This window comes from Carcharodon carcharias, chromosome 16, assembly GCF_017639515.1.
Source record: "Carcharodon carcharias isolate sCarCar2 chromosome 16, sCarCar2.pri, whole genome shotgun sequence".
Lineage (NCBI taxonomy): Eukaryota > Metazoa > Chordata > Chondrichthyes > Lamniformes > Lamnidae > Carcharodon > Carcharodon carcharias.
Genome location: NC_054482.1, coordinates 99569768 through 99581031, shown reverse-complemented (window position 1 = coordinate 99581031; position 11264 = coordinate 99569768). Strand labels below are relative to the sequence as shown.

Here is an 11264-nt window from a genome sequence, read left to right as displayed (position 1 = left end):
ATATGAGACATACAGCCAAAATAGTAGACTGCTGATCAGTTATACTTCAACTATGTAGTTCTCTAGGTAGACCACATCTTAAGTACTGTGCCCAGTTTGTCCACAAGCACAAGAAATGCTTATGCCCTTGAGGCAGTGCAGAGAAGCACCATGAGACTGATTCACAGGACAGAGTTATCAGTAAAGGCTTCGGGTGCATTGATTAGTCAACATTGAAAGGAGGTCTCTGCTGGAGATATGTGAAATACTAAATGGCATAGAAATGTGGAATAGTATTTCAAATTAAGCTGTGTCAACATCACAAAGGGCATGGGTTCAAGGTAGTGAATGGCAAGATTAGGACTAAATTTTTTAAATTCATTCATGGGTGTTGCTGGCTGGGCCAACATTTATTGCCCATCCCTAACTGTCCTTGTTCAGAGGACATTTAAGAGTCAACCACATTTCTGTGGGTCTGAAGTCACATGTAGGCCAGACCAGGAGAGACAGCAGATTTCCTTCCCTAAAGGACATTTTTTATGACAACCAACAATGGTGTTATAATCATGAAGTCATCAGTCAATATCATGAAGTTCCTCTACACACAAAGAATGATGAACACTATTTACTGGATTTTCAGGTAGGGCAGTGAAGGTCACAGGCCTGGACTCAGCTAAGAAATAGTTGCATGCTAAAGGACTGTAGGTATTTTTTGGATAGAGAAGTCTTTCTCATCCATAACTATTGCATGATTTACTACTAAATGGACATGAAAACATTCTAAAACTGGTGCACTTCACCTTAGAATTGTTTTGCAGTCTTTTGAAGCAACTTTGACAAATTCATTTGTCTCTACGGAAATGCTAATATATTTAGGTCATCCCACACTCTCCTATTACTGTCTGATAGAGAACCATCATGTATAATCTAACACAGATGCTTTTCATTGTCTGTTCCAGCAAATTAAGCGCTACTCAGATTCAACCTACTTCCATTTAAGAACCAAAGCTCTCATAATGCAATAAAGTTTGAAAATAAGTTCTTACACATTATAAGAATAATTTTATTTTTATTCCCATAAAGCTGAAAGCAGTTTAGAAATGCCCTGGGGAGGCAGCATGGTGTAGTGGGTGAATTTTAGGAAGTTGTTCCTCAGAATCATTAGCAGGGGAATTCTTTGTACAAGCAGCTTGGTTTTTGAGTATGAGGGGAAGCATCACTTCAGCAGTATTGTGATACTAACAGTTCAGGAATTTAAACCACCAAATCAGAGCTGAGTTGTGATGATCACAGTTCAATAGCTTAATATCGGGAAAAGAACCTCCAGGCCCCAATAAGAAACTAATTAAATGATAAAAATGGCATTCCAACTGCAACAACAAGTGAATTGGAACCAATTATAACTCATTAACCCTCGCCTATAAGTGTCAGTTGTGACGCAATAGTAGCACTCTTGCTTTTGATTCAGAAGGCTGCGTGTTCAGTCCCATTCCAGGATTTGAGCATGCCAGTATAGTACTGAAGGGGTGCTATACTGCCAGGAGCCCTCTCTTTTTGATGAGACATTAAACCAAGGCCCTACCTGCTTTCTCAGGTGGACATAAAAGATTCCGCAGCACTATTTTGAAGCAGGGCAGGGGAGCTATCTCTGCTGTCCTTACCAATATTTATCCCTCAAACAACATCATAAAAACAGATTATCTGGTCATTATCACATCGTTCTTTGTGGGAACTTGCTCTACATAAATTTGCTGCCATGTTTCCCATGTTACCACGGTGACTGTATTACATTGGCTGTAAAAGGTATTCTGTGGTCATGAAAGATCCTATATAAATGCAAGTCTTACCATTTTTATCTTGATGTGCAGCCAATGAGTCCAATTGGGTCCCTTGGGTCTAATGCACAGTTAACACTTTTTGATAGCTGTTATACAGTTGATTTTTCCAGGCAAATTTTCTTGATGGAAACATTGAACTTTATTTGCAAGACAGCAGCAGCAACTACATGTGTGCATCAAGCTCCATAACTAAAGAAGAACTCTCTCCTAGAGGTTCCCCACGCTGCTAACTGATTGGTTTACACAGATCATGTGATTTTACAACACAGGCTTATCCTTAAAGCTACAGTCCTATGTTTATCAGAACTATAATTACTACAATAGCACTTGCTTCTTTGATGCTTAAAACTGAACAATGTTAAACTTTACACCAGGCCTTCAAAAAGTGTTTTCAACTAATTGCTGATTAATTTTCTGAAGTTGGTGTTGGAGAGTGGGAAGCCAAGGAAAATATATGGGACTTTAAGCTATATTACCTAGGAATAAAGTAAAAGCAAAAATAATACTAGGAACTTTTCAGTGTAAGCCCTTAAAGAAAATAGTTGGATTTCTGTGGTCCTACTGGCCCACTGATGGTTAATTTTAAGTAGCGCCTCAAATAATTTTATGTTGGCATGTCATATTGCTTATAAAAGCAGGCTGGATATTCCTCATGACATCTACAATGTAATGCTGATAGTATCCATAAAATGGTCATGAACAGTACAGATGCAGAATAATATTAGCACGCCATATTCTGCTTTTGCAGTGCATGTGGGAAGCCTTGCCCACTGCGGGTACACATCATAAACCAAGGCTCACACTGCATGGGATTTGACAACTATTGCTTTAAATAGTCAGTAACCATATACAGGGTATGCCTGAGTTTCCAAAATGGAAGTACAGACCTGGAAAACAACTGCTGAGACTTCTTCTAGTTCTCAAAAGCAGTCTCTGCACTGATGCTGTGATATGTACTTTAGATGGGAAAATGCTATCCGGTCAAAGTCCACTAGCCCGGGTCATGTTAACCAGAGCCTTCTCATTTCCTCAGTCATTTTCCTAAGTATTACTGGGTGTATTCTGTCTGATCTGGGTGCCTGAATACTGCATTGGATTTCTTCATGATAGCTTACTGACAGTTGTAGTCACAGATTCTCAAACCAAATAGACTAGCTCTGTATTTTACCTTTGTTTTATTTGTCAGGACTGATGTGAATAATTGTTTTAATATGTCTGCTGCTCCCAAGTCCTCCATAATATTGCTAACCACCATATCACTTCACAGAATCTTTACAGTGCAGAAGGAGGCCATCAGCCCACCAATTCTGCACTGGCTCGCTGAAAGAGCAATCTGCTTAAACCCACTCACTCCCTGCCTTATCCCCATAACCTTAAACATTCTTTCTTTTCAGATAGCAATCCAGCTCCCTTTTGAATACCTCGATCGAACCTGCCTCCACTATCCTTTCAGGATGTTTGTTCCAGACTCCAACCACCCTCTGGGTGAAAAAATTTTCCTCACATTGCATTTACTCCTTTTGCCCATTATTTTGAATCTGTGCCCTCTAGTTCCTGATGTTCTCTTGAGTGGGAACAGTTTCTCACTATTTACCATGTCCACACCCCTCAGAATGTTGAATACCTCTATCAAGTCATAGCCTTCTTTTCTCCAAGTTCACTTAAAGGATCTATCAAGTTGTTTTAGTATTTCATCCACTTCTCAAACAGCTAAAATATTTACTTAGCTCACAATTGCTCCAATGAACAATTAATTTTCGTACTACCCTCTTACCCTCTCCAGTATTTGTATTAGAAACCTTTATTAAAGCTTTATATTACACTTGGTCTTCACAAACTTTTAGAGTCAGTTAGCTTTTAAAAGGGACATTTAAATTACTTTGGACCTCCTTACTCAACAATAGTGTCCCAGTCTTCCATGCCATTCACTTTCCTTATGGGGAATTCACTTTCCATTATCCTTTATAAATAATCTTTAAGAATTCCATTTCATTCTGAGTTTTTATTTTTTGGTTCTGTTCCCTGTTTAATCTCACTAGAATTATTTTCACAACCCCAAATAATAACTTCCACATCTGCCCTGTTCTATTTAATCCTTACCCTTATTACAATATCGTGTTCAACCACATAGTGAATACAGGATTCCATGCGTTCACCCACGTTTTCCCAGATTACTAATCACTTCTAGTGGGCTGCAAAGCATTTTGGTATAACACCACATCTGTAGCAGTAGCCTGTTTTGTAGGTTTGGTTACGAAACAGCCAGTTATTACCCCTACGAAATGACTTGTGCATTCATGTACCTCCATTTCAACAATCCTTGATATTTCCTCATGGGATACAGAGGTTGCCCAGGCTTGTTATATTGCGATTCTCTTTAACTGCCTTGACTTGCAAAACAGTGCACAGTCTTCCTGTTCATCTCATGCTGTTTCGTTCTATTGCTCTGGCTGCTGCCAAGTTCTACTCAAATTGCTTCTCTGCTGTTAAATCCATTTTTCTTCTTTAACTGATTTCTCATCTGTTACCATTATTGACACACCTTCCTTGGCGTTTCAGGTTTAATTTTGCAAAACCTTTAATATTCCCTCAGTTCTTTTGACTTGTGAATATGTTTTTGTAATGCTAAAGAAAAATGCATCAGTGTCTTATCCTTATTTTTGAGACATTGAAAGATATTTGAATGAATTTCTTTAGCTTTGATATGGTCACAGGTCTAGCATACACAGCAGCAACTCAAAAGGTTAATTTGCTGGATTCAGCCTCAAAACAACAACTTGCATGTAAATACATTTAAATAGCGCCTTTAGTGTAGTAAAACATCCCACTGTGCTTTACTTGGGACCTCCCTCCCATATCAGATTTTTGCAAATCATGCTTTAAGTCAATTAATTATTTTATTACTTCTCCTGTAAAATATCCTTCCCCTCTTTAATACCACGATGTTTGCCCTGACAACTTCTGAAGATCACCATAGTTATCTGAAGTTCAGATTAACTTAAACTTGAGACAGTCTAAGTGTTGACTTCTGTATGTAAACTGTAGTGGCTTCTGTGATGTAAGCTTAATGTAACTAGATATGCACTTGGTCATCTTATATTTTTCATTTGTCCCTGTTATAGATTTCCCCCTGCCAGCTTCTGCCATTTTCTTTGCCTTGGTACTAGTGAGGCATCCTTGGCATTTTGGCTTCTTTGGACATTCCCTGTTGTTTCTTTATAACACCACAATTAAAAGTTAAAGCATTCCCAATGCCTCTGTTTGAAACAGAGCAGAGTCAAGAGTCTGCACACCAAAGAAAAACCTCTCAATTAACTTCCTGTCATTTGGAAAAACTTAGCAGAGTGACTATCAGTTACATATGTTCAGGAAACATTTTGGATGACAGATCACCTCCCTCACATGAAAGCAACATCAAAATCCAGAAATCAAAACTGGAAATGCTCAGCAGGTCTGGCAGCATCAGTGGAGAGAAGTTTCAGTTTGATGATAACCCTTCATCCTGCCCTTCTCTCCAATGGGATTTCCCTTTATCTCTTCTACCGCTTTCTATTTCCCATCTTCTGTTTGAAAAGTTCTGATGAAGGGTCATTGTTGACCTGATACGTTAACTCTGTTTCTTTTCACAGATGCTGCCTGATCTGTTGAGTATTTCTAGCATTTTCTGTTTTTATTTTAGATTTCCAGCATCTGAAGTATTTTAGCTTTTGTGTAAGTGAATATCAGGACGTGTTCAATACACTGGTTTGTTAACTCTTCACTATAACTGTTATAACCATGCCACTCACAAGCAATCCTTGTATGTGCAACCATCTGCTCAAGAAGCAAACATTTTCCTTTTGTTCACACTTTAAAACCTGGCAAATTACTGAGTAGCTAAAGTCAACACTCAGTGCAGCACACCAGAAGTTCACAGGTTTGATCCCTGGGTCTGTGCTGAGTTAACTTATTTGAAATTCAGCAGTAGGAGCGCTACAATCAACCTGTGTCTATGGGCCGGATTTCCACAGAAATAGAAAGACTCCATGGATCTTTAAATATGGCAGACTGGATCCAGATGCGGAAGCCCTGCCCCCTTTTCCAATAAATCCAATTGATGCTGGCAGGGGAAGGGGGTGGGATGTGATTTACACAGGTGGGAAACCCGAACACAGCTGGGCTATTTAAACTCAGTGTTGAGCTTAAACAGGCCCCAAATTAGATGTTCCAAGGGCTTTATCCCACAGTGTGAGAGTCATGAATTGATGGAGTAGACATAAACACTCTTAAAGGGCAGATATGATCTGTTTAAGTGTGATCTGAAGTTTTTTAAACCCCTAGTCTTTAAACTTGGGGGAAAAAAAACAGGTTTAAGCTGTAAGAGTTTAAAAAAAAAACATCTGCTGGACTCCTTTGATTGCCCACCCATCTTGTACACTTTAGAAAATAATAGGACCACCTGTTCCACATTTTCAATAGAGCTCTTTGTTGACAATTCACAAGGGCTATTATTATGTAACCATGAATGCTTGGCTGAGTTTTAAATGCTAGATTATCTTTAGGAGTTCAAAGTTTGATTGACAGTTTAAAGAGGCTATTAAAGGATTAGCTGTCTTTGATCTGGCAACCAAATAGAAGTATGTTTGTTGTTATGACAAATTAACCACTTATGGATCTTTAAAAGCTTTGAATGGATTTCATGAATGGGAGGTTTTTCACCGTCAAGTGTGTATGAATGAAAGCTGTATTAGATTGTTAGGAGTTTATGTTTCATCTCCGCATGACTCTTGAGGTCCGCCCATGGCGGGTACGGGATAAGTGGATATGGTGGTGGCATGTGGGGGGGGTATGAGGGGCCATTAGTTGTCATAGAGGTGGCATGGGGTGGGGACATGAGTTGGCATAGGGCTGGCATAGGAGTATAGGAACATAGGAACAGAAGAAGGCCATTCAACCCGTCAAGCCTTCTCCACCATTCAAGACAATCATGACTGATCGAACACTTCACATTGAATACTGTCCCTATAACCCTTTACGTTATTGTTAATCAGAAATCTATTAATCTCTATCTTAAATATGCTCAATGACTGAGCTTCACAGCCCTTTAGTGTAGAGAATGCCAAAGATTCACAAACGTCTGAGTAAAGAAATTTCTCCTCCCCTCAGTCCTAAGTGGCTTTGAAATTTTGTCCCCTGGTTCTAGACTGCCCAACCAGGGGAAACATCTTATCTACCTCTACCATGTCTATTCATTTAGGTATTTTGTAAGTTTCAATGAGATCACCTCTCATTCTTTGAAACTCTAGGCCCAGTTTCCCCAGTCTCTCTTCGTAAGACAGTCCTGCCATCCCTGGAGCAAGTCTGGTGAACCTTCGTTCCAATCCCTCTATGGCAATAATATCCTTTCTGAGGTAAGGGGACCAAAACTGCACACAGTACTCCAGGTGCTGTCTAACCAAGCTTCTATATAATTGAAGCAAGACTTCACTACTCCTGTACTCAAATCCTCTTGCTATAAAGGTTAATATTCCATTAGCCTTCCTAATTCCCTGTTGCTCCTGTATGTTAGCTTTCAGTGACTTATGGATGCCCTTGCGGTGTCCTTACCCAGGTCCCTTTGGTAGGAAAAATAGAACAGCAGTATATTCTTTGAAAGTTGAGAGGTGAGTAATGTTTGTTTTCATAGGGACCTGGGTGAACTTATATACGAATCACAGGAAGTTAACATGCAGATACAACACACAATTAGGAAGTATGTTAGCTGTTAGCAAAAAGGAATTGGAATAAATAAATCTTACTACAATTATACAGGGCGTTGGTGAGGCCACACCTGTGGAGTACTGCGGCAGTTTTAGTCTCGTTACTTAAGGAAGAACATCATACTCACCCCAGAGAGAATGCAACAGAGATTCACTAGGCTGGTTCCTGAGCTGAGGGGATTCACCTATGAGGACAGATTGGGCAGACTAGGCCTGTATCCCCCGGAGTTCCGAAGAATGGGAGGTGGCCCAATTGAAACATAGGAAATTCTTCAGGTGCTTGACAGGGCAGATGCTGAGAAAATGTTTCCTCTGGCTGGGGAATCTAGAACACAGGGTCACAATATCAGTATAAAAAGCTATCACTTAGGACTGAGATGAGCAGAATTTTTTTCATTCAAGGTGTGGCAAAGCTTTGGAGTTTTCTACTCTAAAGAGCAATGGATTTGCAATAATTGAGTATATTCAAGACCAAGATCAATAAATTTTTAAATACTTAAGGGAATTAATGGATATGTGGGAAGTTGGAGTGAGGTAGAAGATCAAGCCATGATCTTGTTGAATGATGGAGCAGGCTCGAGGGGCTGAATGGCCTTCTCCAGCTCCTATTTCTTATGTTCTTAATAAATCAACTCTGCAAATGGGAATGTTGAGTGAGAACTTGACTGGGTTTGAATATGTGGACTGAACCTGTCATGGCAGAGCAGAAAGACCTTAGTAATAGCGTGAGTATTGAAATATTATGGAATCAACTAGAAAAAAAAGGGAGATGTACAGTTAGCATAGGAATAGTCTACAAACCAAAACATGATGATAAAGATAAAGCTGAGGAGCTCAGCAAAACATTGAAAAGGATCCAAACTCAGGCTCCATATGCTAACGTCATAATAGGAGGAATGCAAGAGACACTATTCCAAATTGCTACGCTTATGGAAATACTATGAAAGATCTCTTAGATGTGTTTGTTGATTAGCGGAGTGTAACAGCTGGTTAAAGAACCAGCAGGGGAAATAACTTGCTGGACCTCCTGATCATCAACAATATAAGTTTGTACATATGGATCTCTTTAGAACCAGGGATTAATAATTACTCAGTCATCATTTCTGACCTGCATCTCTTATGTAACCATGAAGAAAACGCCAAGAAGAAGTTCTTCATTAGGAAAAGAGCAGGCAAGAAAGGAATGAGAAAATATCTTCAGAATTTTAGTAATTGTTACTTTACGAACTTAATCTCATTGTCGGTGCAAGAAAAATAGGACAAACTGCAAAATGTCTTGACAGGAGCCAAGGTCAAATATGTACCATCCAAATTTTCATCGAATAGGAGAAACCTCCCTTGGTTCTGTAGAGAATACCATAGGTTATGCAGAAAGAAACAGTGCCTTTACAACAAGGCTAAGAAGTCCGGGAATGAGGATGATTGGAAGAAATTAAAAACTCTACCAGAGAGAAGTAAAGAAAACTCTCAGCTAAGCGAGGATAGATTATTGGCAAGATTTTCCAGTCCTCCCCGCCACGGGAATCATGGTGGGCGGGAAGAAAAATTTGGTGGACCAGCAAATGGTCCATTGAATTTCTGGTCCTGCAGTGGGCAAGACCAGAAAATCCGCCCTATGATTCGAAGTGTCCTACAACCTCAATCAAGGGCAGAATTTTCCCGTTGGTGTGTGGGGGCGGGGCCTACATGCCCACGCATTAAATGACACTCGGTGACGTCGGGCGAGCGTCCTAATGTCATTGCGCGCCATTGTGATGTTTGGTTGAGCGGGCACACGTTGATCTCTGATGTGCACCCGCCATTAATTAACCGGCCACTTAAGGCCCTTGAAGCACCAATTGTGCAATCTTCAGGTTGGCGCACAGGCGCAATGGGCAGGCGGGTAGGACACATTTGTATTAATCTCATCCACGGGCGGGATAAGAGGGCTCACTGGAGTCGCGAATGTGCTCTCTCAAGTATTGATCTTTCAAAGTTACTGATATTTGCCTGCATGATCAGCAACACTTCAAACGGTATAACAGCTGCTTGGCCTAGACTCTCAACCTTGTTTGGGACAGTTTTTAAAGAAAACACATGCTCCTTAGATCCACCTTTGGGATGTATCTGTTCTGCCTTGCTGGTAGATCTCTGCACCCTGGTGTTGGGTTCTCCAGTGGGCTGGCAGGTGACATTCATCAACTTGTGGTTGGACAGTCAAAGGTACTTGAGTCATTGGCATGTTAAAGTGATATACCTGCACGGTAGTCCCTCAGTTCTGATGTGAACAACCTGTTACTCCAGCCTGTTGCTGCCGTCAGGACTTTGCTGCTATGTGGACACGTTTATCAAAATCCATCTGATTTAAATATTGCAATGCACTGCAGCACTCTGCAGTGAGGAAACTTTTTTGGGCCTGCAGGTTTCAGGAAGCCTTCCCTTAGCCTGAGAATGGGAGCTGAACTCTCCACTGGAGGCACCTCCTCTGAGGAGGGGAGGGCTAGAAGGTGGAGGAGGCCAGGAGTGCTTTAATCCAATGAACCTTCAGTTAGCACACCACATATGGACCTCCAGCACAAAAACAAAAAAACTGTGGATGCTGGAAATCCAAAACAAAAACAGAATTACCTGGAAAAACTCAGCAGGTCTGACAGCATCGGCGGAGAAGAAAAGAGTTGACGTTTCGAGTCCTCATGACCCTTCAACAGAACTAGGTGAATCCAAGGAAGCTGGTTTAAGGTGTGGGGGTGGGTGGGGGTGGGGAGGGGGGGTGACGGGCGGGGATGAGAAGTGGAGGGGGGGTGTGTGGTTGTAGGGACATACAAACAGTGATAGAAGCAGATCATCAAAAGATGTCACAGACAACAGAACAAAAGAACACATAGGTGTTGAAGTTGGTGATATTATCTAAATGAATGTGCTAATTAAGATTGGATGGCAGGGCACTCAAGGTATAGCTCTAGTGGGGGTGGGGGGAGCACAAAGATTTTAAAATATTTAAAAATAATGGAAATAGGTGGGAAAAGAAAAATCTATATAATTGGAAAAAACAAATTGAAGGGGGAAGAAACAGAAAGGGGGTGGGGATGGAGGAGGGAGCTCAAGACCTACCTAAAGTTGTTGAATTCAATATTCAGTCCGGAAGGCTGTAACGTGCCTAGTCGGAAGATGAAGTGTTGTTCCTCCAGTTTGCGTTGGGCTTCACTGGAACAATGCAGCAAGCCAAGGACAGACATGTGGGCAAGAGAGCAGGGTGGAGTGTTAAAATGGCAAGCGACAGGGAGGTTTGGGTCATTCTTGCGGACAGACCGCAGGTGTTCTGCAAAGCGATCGCCCAGTTTACGTTTGGTCTCTCCAATGTAGAGGAGACCACATTGGGAGCAACGAATGCAGTAGACTAAGTTCATTCTCTCAGTTCCTTCGCCTCCGTCGCATCTGTTCCGATGATGCTACCTTCAAAAACAGTTCCTCTGACGTGTCCTCCTTCTTCCTTAACCGAGGTTTTCCACCCACGTTCGTTGACAGGGCCCTCAACCGTGTCTGGCCCATCTCCCGCGCATCTGCCCTCACGCCTTCTCCTCCCTCCCAGAAACATGATAGGGTCCCCCTCGTCCTCACTTATCACCCCACCAGCCTCCGCATTCAAAGGATTATCCTCCACCATTTCCGCCAATTCCAGCATGACGCCACCACCAAACACATCTTCCCTTCACTCCCCCTGTCGGCATTC

At 41.3% G+C, this 11264-nt stretch overlaps 1 non-coding gene across 1 annotated transcript; it reads left to right on the top strand.

The window, feature by feature from the left end:
- The first annotated feature begins 9628 nt into the window (after nt 1-9628).
- On the top strand, nt 9629-9878 carry LOC121289506. Its single transcript, XR_005945597.1, has one exon. It is a non-coding gene; the product is annotated as a small nucleolar RNA SNORA53 (small nucleolar RNA).
- Nucleotides 9879-11264: the final 1386 nt, after the last annotated feature.